The sequence below is a fragment of the Dreissena polymorpha genome, chromosome 14, assembly GCF_020536995.1.
Source record: "Dreissena polymorpha isolate Duluth1 chromosome 14, UMN_Dpol_1.0, whole genome shotgun sequence".
Classification (NCBI taxonomy): domain Eukaryota; kingdom Metazoa; phylum Mollusca; class Bivalvia; order Myida; family Dreissenidae; genus Dreissena; species Dreissena polymorpha.
The window spans coordinates 63,356,243-63,374,709 of NC_068368.1; the positions used below are offsets into that span (position 1 = coordinate 63,356,243).

Here is an 18,467-nt window from a genome sequence, read left to right on the forward strand (position 1 = left end):
ATTTCAATGTGAAACGTAAAGGCCCTAAATAATTAGTTTAAGGTTGATTTAAATACTTCAATAGGATTATGATATATGCAGCGAAAATGGACTTTGAGACTCAAAATGGCCCTTTATTACAGCAGAATATCGTTGTAATGTTGTAAATGTAATTTCCATCATAATCTTATGCGTTCTGTCATGCTTGGCACTTGTGTTAGTAGGATCACCCACGTTTACGTTAAATAGACGATTTCGAGAATGAATGGTAACAGAAAAGGGAGGACGACTCGTCTTCATTATCAATAAACGGTCTCGATCATTGTCCGTTTTGATATTCGTTTTAAGTTTAATTGATAATCATACACATATTGTAAAGATAAGATTAAATCACTTACACGCTGTTAAATCAGCACTTAAATAATGCGCTCGCATTTTGGACTTTTCGTTAGAGTTAGTAACCCTACCTGGACCGTATTCTGTCACCCTGATCCCCGGGCCCCGGGGGTCGGGGAGTTTACACGCTGTTAAATAAGCACTTGAAATAATGCTCGAGAAATATCATTGGTATGACTTAATTACTGTACGCTGAATGCATAAAGTACTAGCAACATGTTTTTAATAATATGCTATTTAAATACAAGTATTATAATGCTATTCTGCTGGAGCAGCTGGAGTTTCACTACTTGATATTTAAAAATAAAATCATTGAAATTGCATGTATGTCGAATTTTCGGCAAGTCTATATAACTGTAAAAGATACACGACTATTTAGGATTTCTTAAAAAACTACCGTGGCTTGTGCTAGTTCGCATCAAACTCAAGGCTCCGCCGTTCGTGTGATACGCTATCACACAAGCCGCTCGAGTGATACAAACTCATGGAACAATTGACTTGCGTAATATTTCGTATATATTTGGACGAGCACACAGTTTAACGTCATATTGGACGAGCCGTTATATGACTTCAAACTGTGTGCGAGTAAAAAAATATCACGTATTGTACAATGTAAACGTCTAATAAGCTTTTTATTATATATCCCTTTCTTCAGCTCTTTGTTTCATGTTAATTTAAATTTTGATTTTACAATGCTTTAATTGCATCTATGCCATTTTCAAGACAAACGCCCCCCCCCCCCGTGCGAATCGATTATTGTACATTCGGATACTTTTTCTCGCTAACGGCTTTTATCGTTATAAAACAATTGCTTAGTGCACTTGTACTCAACTGTCAAATATGGAAAAAAAAACAGACATTTTGGATCCAATACCGGAATATATTGGACGGTCATGTGGTACATATGAAGAGTGCCGATTGGATGACTTTATTGGATATAGAATAATTAAAGGTTATTAGACGTTTCACTGTACAATACGGAGATATTGGACGAGCACACAGTTTGACGTCATATTGGACGAGCCGTTAGGCGAGTCCAATATGACTTCAAACTGTGTGCGAGTCCAAATATATCACGTATTGTACAGTTTAAACGTCTAATAAGCTTTTTATTCTATATCCCTTTCTTCACCTCCTGTTTCATTTTAATTTTGATTTAAAAATGCTTTAATTGCATCTATGCTCATTTCAAGACAAGCGCCCGTGTGAGTCGATTATAGTACATTCGGATACTTTTTTTCGGTAACGGTTTTTATCGTTATAAAACAATTGCTTAGTGCACTTGTATTCAACTGTCCGATATGGAAAAAATACAGACTTTTTGGATCCAATACCGGAATATATTGGACGGTCACGTGGTTCATATGAAGAATGCCGATTGGATGAAGTTATTGGATATATAATAATTGAAGTTATGTTTTATATTCCATTACATTTTATGACAAACATAAATTATTTATCATCTAACCATTTAGAATAAAAACAAACACATTTGTTTAGGTGTCATGACAAGCAGGGTATTTTATTTCTTGAAACACACGCACGGAGTGGGTGTTTGTATCTGACAGGGCTTTCTACACATAAATGCAAGAAACAAATCTTCTGACGATCGTATGTGTTCAATGAGCAACAGATATCGACCCCAATGGCACCGCTCAGTTGAAAATTCTCGAGACGTCAGTAAACGTTGCGACATCCTTCTCATATATTTAAGAACTGAAACGATACTAAATCCATTCTGTAGAACACGTCGTTATACGTATCATTAAACATGCTCATGCGTTACATGTGAATAATTGAATATTATTAATACCCATCAGACGTCAAACCTAAACTCAAAATCATACAATTGCACAATTTAACTACACAATTCAAAATCACAAGCCCAAACAAGGACGCCACGGCCCTAACAACCGCCCGTCCGCCGCCGATGCCCAAAGCGCACCGAGGACGCCCCCTATGCCCATCCACAACGCCTATTTGCGAAAAGTACATAAAGTGAAGCATTAGTTTTGATAAAACAGCTGCGATAATTACAAGATTTATTCATTACCATCAATTAAGAGAAGTGCACATGACTTCACGTACACCCCAAACAATAATCGGTGGTAACGAACGATTCAGGTGTAACCGCGAGCGGGATACGCAACCCTACTGCTCATTTTTCATTTTTCTTTTAATGGCAGGGGGACGTATGAGGACCCATGGCTCAAGACCGGTGTCTAGGTGCCTTCATCACCTCCTGAAACCTCTAATTTTAGAGAAATCTACAAAAAATCAACTGTTACTATATCGTAAACGTTAAGTATTCTTTTTAGAAAACTATGTAAATCCCATGGTAAAATGTCCGGAACCAATGCCCCTTTCTATCTCAAGTCAGTCATCCGTCTTCTCTCATAAAACTCACTGAAACACATAAAACATAATATTAACATCAACACACAAACAGAGCATAAATAAATAAAACGATTTAAATCAAGTCTTCGCTCTACCCTGCTTGCCTGTCGAATGACTAAACCTACAAATCTGTGCACGAGGAAATCTTGATTTCCGCACCATTGGACATATGTCACCTTCAAAAACCTGTATTACCAGTTTATTCATTCACACAACGATAATAAATACATTTATTTTCGGGATGTAGAACAGTTATAGTACAATATTTAGTATAACGTCCATATTAATAACGGTACTTGACGAGGTTTGTGAATTTGAATAAAAAGCGCTTCTAGCTAGTAGTATTTGTTTGGTAATTTTCGTTTACCAAAAAGCAAGTACAGTATCAACAAGTAACCGCAGTGTAAGCATTGAAAGAAGTAGTACAGTACAATACATTTTTGAAAGTTTTGTTTGGACAAAGTTAACGAGTTTTCCGTATCATTACATAAATGCACCGTGAACGAACATTTTAAACCTTAATACTTTTATCAATAGGGATCAACATACATAATATAATGAACTTTACAGTAAAACGACCAATTCAAAATTTTACTAATTTAATATTGATACGAATGATTTAACCCTGATGATGGTAACATTAATACAAATCAGTAAATGTTGTTAATATTTTTACTATAATTAACAGGTTATAACAGAAAAATCATAATTACGTGTATCATATACAAATCTGGTAAACAACAGGTACCCTCGGAACCGTGATATTCTAAATAAAACATTAATAAATCAATCCCGTGTCGTTGTAGTTATTCCGTTGTATATGCCACTCCGCATATATTTGTTTCTATGATTGTCAGTCGTCACATGAGTGAAAAGATATACACAACACAATATTGCATACTGTAGTCGGTAACATATTCAGTTGATTTGTTTTTCAACTAACAATTTCATGTTTGGTTTACGATTAAACCGATGTTATATGTCATTATATTTTATGCTGCCTAATGCGGTCATGCAAAAACTCCTTAACGTCCAGTTACGGTCGTTTACAGATAACGACTTAACTCTTTGATTCCACGCCAAAAGTTCTAAAAATGTAACATTGGAAGCGAACAAGTTTGTAGTTAAATTTGAAACGTTCTATCAAAATCAATAACTTTTGACAAATCGAGAGCAATAAGTATGTAATGCGAAAAGTAATTACTTTATTTCATGTTCAAGTAAATGCTCCCGGCGTTAAATGCTGTACATAAGTATACTAGATACTTTTATCCTCGGTGAAATGTAAGACGTTTCCAAAACGAGGACAGATTCATGCGCGACAATAAATTTCTTATGTACATTCCTGAACATGGTTTTTAAGTGCAACAAGATACGTTTGTATTGAAATGCAGAACTGATGGAGGAGTGTTCTACATATACATGAATGTATATCTGTTTTATCCACTAATGCTAAGCGTTGATCGCCTCAGTAAAGTGATCTTTTGAATCATCCTAGTCTATGTGTTGTTGTATGTGTTACCCTGTATGTGTTTTATTTGGAATATGTCACTTTTGTTTATGCAACGACTTACGGATGGCAATTTTGCTCTTGACAATGTATCGGAATAGTTCAGTATACCTTAACATATACATAAATTATTGAATTAATTTGAAGTGTCCGGACTTTGCACACATTAAATGAAAGCTTATATTGTAAGCATAAGTGCGTGGTTAGACGTTTCAATTGAAGAGTGAAGATGAATGCCTTTATATAAGCGACACACTTCAAATTTACGCATTCGAAGTTGTTTGATGTAAAAGTTTCATGTCGCCATGACTATATTGAATGTTTGATGTTCAAGGGTTATGTCTTAGCTAGTATTGTAATAATATCCATACAATATAGAACCATCCGATTTGGCCATTGTTAGACTATTTCTACAAACAATAGTCATACTCTAGGATTGGAAAATTTATATTGAATGTCTGGCACGTTTGCTAGGATCCAGGACAAAACGATGGATGAAATTTGCTTCTCACAGAAGCAATCTAATTGGTTAACCAATGTATCAAAGATCTAATGGTCGTGTGCCCGAGGGCAATCTATGTACCGACGGCAAGAATATTTGTTGTGTTGAACTTAAGTTCATGTTAACATACGAAATACAGCAAAACTGGGGCTGTAATATCAGGATGAAAGTTGGGGCCGTTTTTAAGATCTCTTTAAAGTACTGGTTTTATCCAGATATAAGCTAGTCCTCATTTGACTGTATAGGCAAATGTATACACTTTGTAAACAAATGACAAACATTCAAAGATTAATCATATTTCAATACGTGTGTAAATTCTTGGGACGGCCTATTCTGGTTCATAAATATCAATGGTGATTACAGACGCATAAATCTCGCCACTAGCCTTATATTTGTTCATGAAAAAGAGTTGGTAACAATCAAGTATTAGTGGCAATTAAATAAGATCTAATTACTACACTTGAATTTATAATTGTTATTGCCCAATTATATTCCTGGTTATCACAATCATAAAGCTCGCAGAAGGAACGCAAACACTGAGCCCAAAACAATCAGTGCATGTAAAGTGTGTGTTGCAAAAACAACCAGTTGAACAGGACTACTGCGACACACGAGCAGAATGAAGTTGTTTCTAGTGGATTTAATTGTGTGTTTGGCATCCGTTTCTAAATGTTAGTCACACTTCATGATTCAACATGACAAATTTTACTAATTAAACATGTATTAATATGAAAATATCGTTTTATATAGGTGTATCATATAAATGGTGGCTTTAAATGAAACTTATATATAAGTGTTTTGCTACATAGGGAAACGAATGGTGATATTTAAAAATGAAATTTTACCTTTCAGCTTTTGAGGAAACCTTTTTACTCGCCAATTCGATTGATTCTTTGACGTGGCAATTTTCCTGTACAGGCAACATTACACTTACAGTATTTTACAGAACGAAACACAACGGAGCACCATTTGTAAATGTTGTTAAAGTTGCAAGCTCGTATCAAGAATGTGTTGTAACGAGTTCCTTAAAATCAGAAGAAATTCAGTGTAATTGCATTAATAACAGTCGGGTGGTATGCAACGTGACTGAAAGAAGTCAAGATGTTGAAAGAATAGATCATTGGAGATGTGCAACATTTCACGACGCAGATCCAAGTTATAGCAACATTGTCAATGTATCCATGCTAGGTGCGTATCAACTAGATTGAAGTATTGTTCTGACATTTTTCAATCCTTTCAACTCATGGTTTACGATATATCCTCTTGTCCACTGTGTTTTATATTTTTATTTTAACTGTTTAAGTTCGAATAATAAATGTAGATATCTACAACATTCGCATGCCTGTCATTGGTAACGGATATAAAAAATTAAACATTGACGTGTTTAGGCATCCGAGTTTCAACCAAAGAAAAATTGCAAGAAGTTACATTTACGAACGAGATGTCCGTTGTGTCCGAAGTAACATCTCGTGACGGTTAGGAATCAAGAGCGATCCCCGATTTAAAAGGTAAAATGAATATGCATTTTGACAAAACTTAAAGCATATCATTTTCAATGTACATTTCGAGTAAGGTTTTTTATCATATGAAATAATTATCCTTTCTTGACCCTGACTTAGACATACAATATTTGTCGCATCGCGAATGTCTTATATATACATTTACAACCTGTTACTCGTTAATATTCCGTTATTAGTTGTTAATTAAAACCGACTGTACATTTAAAAAATATATCTTAAGTATAACTAGCAGCAAAATTACAATAGACCTACTTACCATGTTCAAACTAGTACTAAACTGTGTGTAATGTGATAAAAACCGTGACAATCCCTACTTTGCTATTCGATGGACGCTATTGTGTTCATGTATGTCAAATCATCTAACATGAAATTAACGATTATATATGTATTTATATATAATGTGTGTTTTAGATTCGCGAAATATTGGGATCACAGTGATCATAGCCAGTTCAACAGCAGGAGTGATTTTTCTTTTGTTGGCAACAGGGTTTTTATCTATATGTGTTTACAGACAATGCAACACATTCAGGACAGGTAGCTATTTGATTTGCCTCATCTGTGTTGGTCATTGCAAGATTATCAAACAAACTTTGTTCATGTCAAAAGACTGCTTTTTGAAATAAGAAATATTCAACGCAAGTTAAAGTATCTAATCTAAACTCTGTAAATAACACGTGAGATGCTTGTGACATATTGTTCATGTCTATTTTAAACAAAGCAAGTTACATGAGTTGATGTGATCACCTATAACTACACAAGACTATGATAAAAGTACTCTTGGTATACATGCAATGCTAATTAACATGTAATGGATATGCAAACTTCAGGATCGCATAGTATTCCAATCATGCTCTCTGGTAATCTACAAACCAACATGCTGGCGACTCCAGATCATGTTTCCAACAGGCAAACTGAAGAAAGGCCGACAACTGTAAACCAATATGACTGGGTCTCATACATCGATATTTTACCATCCACGTGCAATAATACCGCGACAACAAGCACGGAAACGCCAAAACTTGCTACATCTTGTGTTCAATGTTACGAAATTATTCCTGAAATGCAGTGCTTGCCAGGTAATTTTCAATCGAACTGATTATAAGTAAAATTAGCTCCAGTGTATTTTGTTTACGTAGATTTTATGTAGTGTACATGTGTTTTTTTTCCAGAATCAGTCGAGGTTGATTTGCCCGGAATCCCAGGGTACGTATGTGTTTGTGTCGTTGATTTCATGAAATACATTGCATTTTCAATACGGACAAATTTATGTAAAGTATAAACGTGTATTTCATTCTTAATAAATTTGTTTAATGAACCATCCATCTTCCCACTGTGAACAGCTGGTTTAATATTGCCTTTATTATTATTTAGGCAAGACATTGCTCGTTACGAAAATCTGCGTCGATCGAAGCAAGATGAGATGTCAGTCTACACCGAGATATAGTGTGATTGAATTACATTGACACAATATGGTTAATCAAACTATTTAAAACAATGTATTATGTTTCATTACACACTTTCCTTGGGAAGAAATGAATCAGGAGGAACATTTCATTTTAGTATAATCTTTATAATCTCGAGTTCATAGAAAAATTTAAAGCTTATTAAAATGTTATCGAGTCTGTTACCTGTGAAGAACCATAACTTGGCGTCTTAAGGGAAGATCTAATTAACGCTCCGACAGTGGGGACCGAAATATTTACCTCCCGGTGCTTAATATATATTAGAATTAATTTCGACATTATAGAGCGATATATGTGATGAAAATATATCTCTTGGCGATTAATTGATTTATACATGAATTGCTTGCAAACTTAATTTACATATGAACAGAACATAACAGAAGCTATTTTTATAGCGTAAAAAAAGACCCCGGCCGATAATTGATAATATGCGTTTTGTGTCCCTTAATCATAAATGTAAACACATCGAAACCAGTGAAACATTGAATATTACAAATAAAAAATAAAGATTTATTAGTGTAATTATATGCATACATGACTTTACTGATCAAAAAAGGTATTTTCAAATAGCTTGTCATATTTCTGCCGCCATTAATCTATAAATATTGGATATGATTTGTCTTTTACCATACCTTATTTGTAATACGTTAGCGAAATCCATAAAACATAGATATCAAAATACACGGAACAGAATTAACATTAATCAACGTTTACGGTCCAAACATAGATGATTCCACATTTTTTCGAAACTTTACAAACCTTTGTTACTAATAACCAAAATAAAAACAATATAATTGGTGGTGATTTCAATATTGTTTTTGACCCATTTATTGATAAAAGGAATGGAAACCTTTACATCCATCCTAAAAAAGAAACATTTTGAATAACATAATTGAAAACTGCAATTTAATAGACATTTGGCGTACAGCAAATCCAAACGAGAGCAAATTCACCTGGCACTCAAACACAAAACCAACAATATTTTGCAGATTAGACTACTTTTTAATCTCTGAGTCACTCTGCAATATTATTGATACATGTTAACCAGGATTTATGACTTACCACACTCTAGTTGAACTTAAACTTCATAAAATACAACCTGAAAGAGGACCAGGCTACTTCAAAGTTAATAACAGCATCTTATTAGATACACAATATCAAAAACAAATAAAACAAGATATATTTAATAAAGTAAAAAAAAAATACAGATGCAAACCCAAACACCTTATGGAACATAATTAAAGGAAACTGAAACCATCAAAATTATTGAAAAACTTGAAGGCCAATTGCATGAAACAAACACAAATGATAGTACCACCATGGAAAATGAAATTGCATCAAACTAACAACTATTAGAAGGAATCTATCATACACATCTCAATGGCATAATACTACGAGCGCGGGCACAGCATGTTGAACACAATGAAAAAAAACCCCACAAAATACTTCGCAAACATTGAAAAATGCAGAAGCGAACAAAATACTGTACACGAATAAGTAGTAAATGACGAAAAAATAACAAACAGAATTCCAATACTAGAAGAACAAAGTTTATTTTTCGAATCCCTTTATAAACGAAAAAAAATCGAAAATAACACACTTTTTAAAAATATACATCATGCTCTAAATCAGGAGGAAAAAAAATGTGTGACGGATTACTTAATGAATACGAATGTGGATTAGCACTTACAGAAATGCAAAATAACGAAAGTCTAGGATCTGATGGCATAACTATCGAGTTTTATAAAATATTCTGGAATGATATTAAAACACATTTAATTAATTCACTTAAGTATTCTTTTAACATCGGAAACATAACTACCCTTCAAAAACTAAGTATAATATCACTCATTCCAAAACCAGGAAAAAACTTAGAATCTTTGTCAAACTGGCGTCCAATTAGTCGACTGAACAATTATAACAAAATAGAAACTAAAAGTATAGCAAACCGAATTAAAGAAATATTACCATCGATCATTGCAAGATCTCAATCTGGTTTTATAAAAGGACGTTATGTAGGTTAAAACGTACCTCTGATACAAAAATGCATACATTATTTTAATCATTCAAACAATTCCGTTCTTATTTTCTTCGCAGACTTTGAAAAAGCATTTGATTCACTTGATTATTCGTTTATGTTCTTTTGCGTAGAAAATATGAATTTTGTTGAAAGTCTAATAAAATGGGTCAAACATTTTTATAGCGATATTAACAGCATAGTTATTAAAAGTCGCTTTCTCTCAAACAGTTTTAACATTGAAAGAGGTGTTCGACAAGGATGTCCACTTTCATCCTCGCTATTTATTATATGCATTGAGTATCTATCACACTACATCCAATCAAATAAACATATCAATGGCATATCGCTAGAACCAGACGAAGAAATTAATCAGTCCCTTTTTGCTGACGATGCCACTTATTTTGTAACGATAATAGTTACTCATTCAATAACCTTATAGAGTCGCAAACCCTTTTCGGAATTGCATCTGGCCTTAAATTAAACAAAAGTAAATGCACTGTGTTACGAGTAGGTAAATGGAAACATAGTAATATTCATCTAAAAAAAGAAATGAAATTCAAGTCGACATCAGACGAAGCCACAACGTTAGGAATAACCTTTACAAACAATGAAAACGAAGCAGTTCTAAACAAGAGCTGTGTTCGTGAAACACAATGCCCCCTACTGCGCGGCTTTGAAGCCATATATTTTACCGTTGACCTTGGCCTTTCACTACTCAAAATGTGCAGCTCCATGAGATACGCATGCATGCCAAATATGGAGTAACTATCTTCAATATTGTAAAATTTGACCTTTGACCTTGAAGGATGACCTTGACCTTTCACCACTCAAAATGTGCAGTTATATAAGATACACATGCATGCCAAATATCGAGTTGCTATCTTTAATATTGCAAAATGTGACCTTTGACCTTGACCTTGAAGGATGACCTTGACCTTTCACCACTCAAAATGTGCACCTACATGAGATACACATGCATGCCAAATATCAAGTTTCTATCTTCAATATTGCAAAATGTTGACCTTTGACCTTGACGTTGGACCTTGACGTTGACCTTTTATCACTCAAAATTTGCAGCTCCATGTGATACGCATGAAATCCAAATATTAAGTTGATATCTTAAATATTTCAAAATTTGACCTTTGACCTTGAAGAATGACCTTGACCTTTCACCACTCAAAATGTGCAGCTCCATGAGATATGCATTTATGCCAAATATCAAGATGCTATCTTCAATATTGCAAAATTTGACCTTTGACCTTGAAGGATGACCTTGACATTTGACCACTCACAATGTGCAGCTCCATGAGATACACATGCATGCCAAATATAAAGTTGATATTATCAATATTGCAAAATTTGACCTTTGACCTTGACCTTCCACTTTGAAGGATGACATTGACCTTATTCTTTTACCACTCAAAATGTGCAACTCCATGAGATACACATGAATGCCAAATATCAAGTTGTTATCTTCAATATTGCAAAAGTTATGGGCAATGTTAAAGTTTTAAGACGGGCGAAAGGACGGACGGACGGACAAACGGACGGACCGACTGACGAACAGACAGGCGGACAGTTAAAGAACTATATGCCACCTTTCAGGGGCATAAACAAGTTATGGCGAAAGTTAAAGTTTTCGGACGGACATATGCCATATATTTGACCTTTAACCTTGAAGGATGACTTGACCTTGACCTTTCACCTTTTAAAATGTGCAGCTCCATGAGATACACATGCATGCCCAGGGTTTTATTTTACTAAGAAAGTGACGCCGATATTCGGCGTCTTCCCCTACCAGAACTTGTTCCCCTCAAAATACAATTTTCCTTCATAAATATCATTTTTACCTAAAATATAATATTTTTCCCTCAAAGAATTGTTTTTTTCCTTTGGGAAGTCGACACTTATCCAATTTGTACCATGTACAATGATCTCGCTCCCTTTCTCTCCCGACGAACACACAAATCTGGGAACCCCAGTGATTCTAAATATAGCTCTTAAATTACGTCATGGAAACCGGGCAACTAACCGAATCAAGTGACTATTATACTGGATTCCGGTCTTGCGGAAGAAGGGAATTTCGTCAATTTATTACCGGAAACCAGTCGAAATTTCATCCGGGTTATGTGAAAGCACAGATGTAAACGTGAAAACAGAAAAAATGTCTCACAATTGGCGTTCATATACGAAAAAAAAAAATAACGTTTGGACTCGGAAAATACTAAACGCATCGACGCATTTTTTTAAGGATTTATCATCGAAAACTGTTGAAACCCAGCAGGATTCGGAAGTAATCAATATCGAACATTGTGAAAGTGAAAGATGACAATCGGCAGCAGCCGCACTTTTCCCTTCCAATACTTTAGCAGATCAAGATCGTCTACCCATTCATTATGAAATTGAAATCACAAAATTGACATCGTCCCCCGGCCCCAGTACAGAAAAACAGTTGAAAACATTTCCCATTATTAGATCTACCCCTCCAACTTAAGTTAGGACTTTGACTTTAATACTTGTTGAAGAATGTGTTGAAGAACAAAAAGGACAGAGACATGCCTCTGTAGATGAGTTATGGACATTGAAATAAACAGTTTTTATTTTTTCCCCAATTATGTGTCTTTCGCACTCAATTTTCCCCTTTCACCCAGCGCCCAGCGTCTTCCCTTTTTCTGAAAAAAAAACCCTGATGCCAAATATCAAGTTGCTATCTTCAATATTGAAAAAGTGACGGTCAATGTTAAAGTTTTCGGACGGACGGACAGACGCCATATATTTGACTATGAAGGATGACATTGATCTTCACCTTTCACTTCTCAAAATGTGCAGCTCTATGAGATACACATGCATGCAAAATATCAAGTTGCTTTCTTAAATATTGAAAAAGTTATGGCCAATGTTAAAGTTTTCGGACGAACGGAGAGACACTTTATATTGGACATATTACCTTGGAGGATGACCTTGACCTTCACCTTTCACCACTCAAAATATTCAGCTCCATGAGATACACATGCACGCCAAATATCAAGTTGCTATCTTGATTATTGAAAAAGTTATGGCCAATGTTACAGTTTTCAGTGAAACGGACAGACGCCATATATTTGACATTTGACCTTGAAGAATGACCTTGACCTTCACCTTTTACTACTCAAAATGTGCAAGTCCATAAGATGCACATGTATGTCAAATATCAAGTTGCTATGTTCAATATTGAAAAAGTTATGGCCATTAAAGTTTTCGGACGGACGGACAGACTGACACACTGACTGACTGACGGACTGCTACTGCTACACCCTACCGGGGGCATAAAAGTATACTGCCTAAGTTGCAAACATTTAAACAATGTTTAAAATCATGGCAGCAACGTAAATTTACTCTCATCGGAAAAAACACCGTGTTAAAAACCTTTGGACTGCCTAAACTAATTTATACACTAACAGTTCTCCCAAAACCACCCGACGATATTATAAACGAAATACAATCAGAAATATTTAATTTCATATGGGGTGGTAAACCTGATAAAATTAAGCGAGCTCAATAAATTCAATCAGTAGAATATGGTGGTATCCGACTAACAGAAATAGACTCATTCTTGTATGCAATACAATAAAGTTGGGTTAAAATATATTTGGATAATACCTATACAAGTACACGTTAATTATTCTACAAAAGAAAATCTATAAAAAAATGGTGATCCCTTACTTTTTAAATGTTATATCTGCAATAATATTCTAGATGAAATTTCAAAAAAACTTATTTCTATATAGTGTCCTATCGGCATGGTGTAAAGATACTAATAATTTAGAAACCAAAATAAACAGTAAAATCATTTTGTGGAATAATAAAGACATATCTACCAATAATAAGACTTTTTTCTATAAACATTGGTTTCAACAAAACATAAAATATGTCAATCAATTGTACGACTTCAGGATAAACGACTTCTACTCTTTTGATAATATATGCTACATTTACGGAATACCTACAAACGATTTCCTGATGTACTACACATTGATTAAAAGTATGCCCATAAATATTAAAACAATAACCTATTCAAATAACACACCATGTACTCAAACAACATTTGTAGAAAACACAATTGCGAAAAATAACAAAACGAACAAAATATTTTACACACTTCAAATTAAAAACCCTACAGAAACCTCCATCACTCAAATCAAACGGCAAAAAGTTCTTGGATATAATGAATTTAATTGGAAACAAATATTTACAATGCCATATAAAGCAACTACTGATAGCACACTGAGAAACTATCACTATAAATACATTCAGAGAATCGTAGCTACAAATAAATATCTTTTTAAATGCAACCTATCCAACACAAATCTATGTGATAAATGTAGTGAACATATTCAAACAATAAAACACCTTTTCTGTGAGTGTAAACATATGCAAATTCTATGGAACCAATTTACACCCTTTCTAGAGAAACAACAATAAAACATTAAACTGTATCTCTTAGGCATCAGTTTAGGTGTAAATACCTTCAAAATACCAGAGATTAATAACGCTGTGAATTACATGATTATATTAATGAAATATTTCATATTCATCATAAAACACAGAAAACAAACTCCAACTATAAACCGTTTTATCAATTATTTAAAACTTATGATTCAAATAGAAAAAGAGAAAACCCTAAACAACGATGCACTTCATATATTTGAACATAAATGGAAACACATTAAACTTTCATAATTCAGTCCAGTAGTTTCTACCCACCTTATACAATTCACCTTTGACTATACTTATTATTTTTGTAAGCGCCTATGACAAACAACCAAAGAAACAAATACACATGAATAATTTGTAAATATTTAAGGAAAAAACACGGTCAACGACATGTATATATTAGCATATCTTGTATAACATGTTTGAACAGCGTTGCTGCTGAATGTTGATTTTGTGATCACATACATGTATACAATGTATGTTTTATATTTAATAAAAAAAGAAAAAAAGAAATCCACAACAGATGGAATTTATATGATATTTCCTATACGGCTAATTGATGACAATTAAAATAATCGATGAATCGTAACATTACAACAGTATTATTTGCACATTTATACACGTGTCAAATGTAGCCCTTAGAAATTGTTTTACTCAAAATCATACGAACAAGCAGACACAGATGTGAAAACCGACAGAAAGACGGATTGATATCTGAATATAACATTGAATTAATATGTCACAAGCATAGAGACATTCTCTATCATTGCTTTTGGGGGCATAATACTCGTCTTTGTCAAATATATATAAAAAATAAACAGTTTGAAAAATAAGGATTGTACGATTACAATAGCTGCACTGGTGTGTATTATTTTGCAATAATCTACAGCATATTTTGACACATGAGTAATCATAACTAATTTCAAAGTATCGAAATTCGTGCGCGTCATTACTCTAAAACGCGGAATTATCCTAAGCGAAATGTGTATAAAAAGAGTTTGAAATAAACGCACAAGTACTCACAAAAATGTCTCAAATCATAACAATAACGAAGAAAAACCGTTGAAGACTGGACTCAATATACATTAAAAGCTTACATGTATAATAACGTATTACAACAATATACATTTACGCTCATTTGCGTTGGTTTCGAATGTAGCGCAAAATCTTCTGTAAAACGAGGAAGAGAGTAAACAGAAATATTGTTATTGATAACCCGAGGATGCTTTTCATGCTGTTGTCAGATATTGGTAGTTGTCCTCTTAAATTAACACCTGAAAACAAAAAGGTTATATACAAGAAAGAGAAACCAAAAAACTAACATTTGTTTACATCGAGTAAATGCAATGACTGTTTTCACGATAAAGGTAAAACGTGTATACACAAAATACTAGAATTGCAGTTCAAAAATGAAGTACCAGCACATCAACGGAATAAGACATCTACGCTTAAACGTGTCAGTATTAGCGGAAAAGTTTTCGTTATTATAAACAGTTAAACATCATCTGATATATGGTACCGTTTAAGGATAGTTACTTATTATTATATTCATCGTTAATATTCGTATGTTTGTGGAAATTTGCAAACATGATGACATTTCAAACCTATAGCTCGCTTAAACAACATTCTTAAACAGTTACAAATCAAAAGCAAAGGTGACCGTGGAATTAATATTAAACTACCTTCTTTCACGACAACATTAAAACTGTTAGTCGTGTGTTCAATAGCGGCATCTTGTGGTCCAATTGTAACACTTTGTGCATTGCTGGTATTCCTTGTAGAAAAGCATCTGTAGGTCCCGTAAGCATCTTTGTTGGCATGATTTATTGCAAGTATTCCCCCGTGTTTTCTATATGATATGCTGTATGACTCATCATATGGGTTATCGAAAATAATGCACTGCCTTCTTGTAGGCATGCATTCCGCGATTTTTACCACGTCATTAACAAATTCAAATGTAACATCGAGCGATGAAGTACACTGAATTTGCACAACGCCTTCCTGTTTGGAAACGCTGGTTTTGACGAGGTTAACTTGTTCCAGTTGAGTTTCTGAAAGCAAAAACGCAAAATGACGGCGTTGGTCATGAGCTCTTTCAATGACATTACGAGGGATGGCAAAACAGCTTGTTGTATATTTTGAATACCGTACATCCAACCGAATGTTGGAAACTTTTCAAATTTAGTAAGTCAGACCTTTTATATTATTCCCACCCCCCCCCCCCCCAAAAAAAGGAAGTACCCCTTTTCATCAGTGTACAACATTGTGGAAAGCCTTCATCAGCTCCAATGGTTAACCTTATTTAAGCTCAGCTGTAACCGGCACCCGAACCCGCCTTATTAGACCGGCACCATACCCGAACCCGCCTTATTAGACCGGCACCATACCCGAACCCGCCTTATTAGACCGGCACCATACCCGAACCCGCCTTATTAGACCGGCACCATACCCGAACCCGCCTTATTAGTGATTCTATGCTTCTCCGTGTTCGGTTATGTGTTTGTATAAAGGTGCAATGCATTAAGTGGAGATTTCAAACAAATCTGAAGTCAATTAAAATGTTAGGACGAAATTAAATGAGCTGTTTAACCATCCCTAATCAATTCACGTATATAGATCGGAAAATTTACTAAAAAAGTACGTACAGCTTTTTAATGTAAGCGTACGTCTGCCATCTTCAATATGATTGAAATCCATAATATAACCGATATGAGTTGTATGATCGTACAAAAAAGTGAAAAACGAAGACAAATGTACCTGTTTTCATATCGTCGTCCTTTTGTGAGGAAATATCTTGTTCACTTACGATCGTGCTACCGCAAATGTCCGGTTTGTACGTTTCACAGCATTGATACATGCCATATGTATTCTGGTCGATGGTCAATAATTTTAAAACTGCTCCATCATCAGTATGTTTAATCTCGTAAAGTGTTTTTAAAGTGTCGTCTTTAAGGAAGCATTTATTGCTAACACATTCGGCAATTGTTAATGTCTTGTTTGTAATTGCTCTGACAAAGAAGTAGGTGGTGTCGTTGGGTGGTGTACATCTAATCTCTATATTTTCGCCAACAGTCTTCGTTACCACAACGCCGAGGCCAGCCCACGAAAGTAGCGCTTATAAAATATATAATTGCGTAATTACGACCAAAGTTTTATTATTGTGAAATATTGTATAGCAGAATTAGTGTCATTAAAAGTTATATGTTAAGCAAACAGGGGTATAGTTGAAAACCTTTTTTTAATTAAGTTAGTAAAACAAGATAGAATACCTATTTTACATATAACATTACATATTTGCATCTTTTACACGGAATGTAGTTTGAATAAGTGCTGATATTATGTAGTTACACATTGTTGGAAACTTATTTGCGATTACGTAATGTAGCTGCGTCTTTGATGAAATTGAGATACAGTCTAATGCCTGACAACGTGGCGCGAACATAATATCGAAAAATATACACACTACTTCAATTCTATTTAACTAATGTTTTCTATAAGGTACTATAGTCTACTAAATGCTTCATCGTAACCACCATCAAATCACCAAATCATATTTCAATATGTAACTTGCTCAAGCTAGCTTGCAATAAAACTGTTATTTTTTTTTAAATCTACTTTGCCAATTGATTAAAATAACAAAAACGATGATAAAGCAAGAAAAAACTTAAAATAACACATTATAATTAATTGTTACTCGATCTGAGCTTTTATAGACGATACGCTATTAGTTTAGCAAGGCAGTTTTGGATCGCAGCAATCTTCACGATTAAAGGTTACAAAACACTCAAAGCTCTTAAGTAAAAAAAGATAATTAATAATGATTTAGCAATCGTTTTGATACACTAACTTAACAACTAATACGCGGCCACAGAGGGTTTTGGAGATTAAAATCGAAATTGCAATTCAATGCAAGGTAATAATGTCGCCGTAGAGCAGCGGATATGGTGTCGGGTTCGATCCCCACTCTTTAAATCTCCCCACCCCCATAGACACGGGAAACAGGTTCTAGTCCCAGGAAACGGACTTGGGAGCCTTTCAAATAAGTTATAAGTACTTTAAATACAATAAGGTAAATTAAACAGGTCTAAACTATACCTTGTGTGAGACAAATGGTTAACGTCAGGTAGATTGCTTCCTGAAAATGTACATGATAATTGTTTTTTATTGACACGCATATAGTTAACAGTTATTAGTTGTTTTGCATTAA

At 34.3% G+C, this 18,467-nt stretch overlaps 1 long non-coding RNA gene across 1 annotated transcript; it reads left to right on the plus strand.

The window, feature by feature from the left end:
• Positions 1 to 5,770: 5,770 nt before the first annotated feature.
• LOC127857634 (uncharacterized) lies at positions 5,771 to 7,364 on the plus strand. Its single transcript, XR_008038530.1, has 4 exons — positions 5,771 to 5,972; positions 6,173 to 6,292; positions 6,716 to 6,838; positions 7,132 to 7,364. It is a non-coding gene; the product is annotated as an uncharacterized LOC127857634 (long non-coding RNA).
• The last annotated feature ends 11,103 nt before the right edge of the window (positions 7,365 to 18,467 follow it).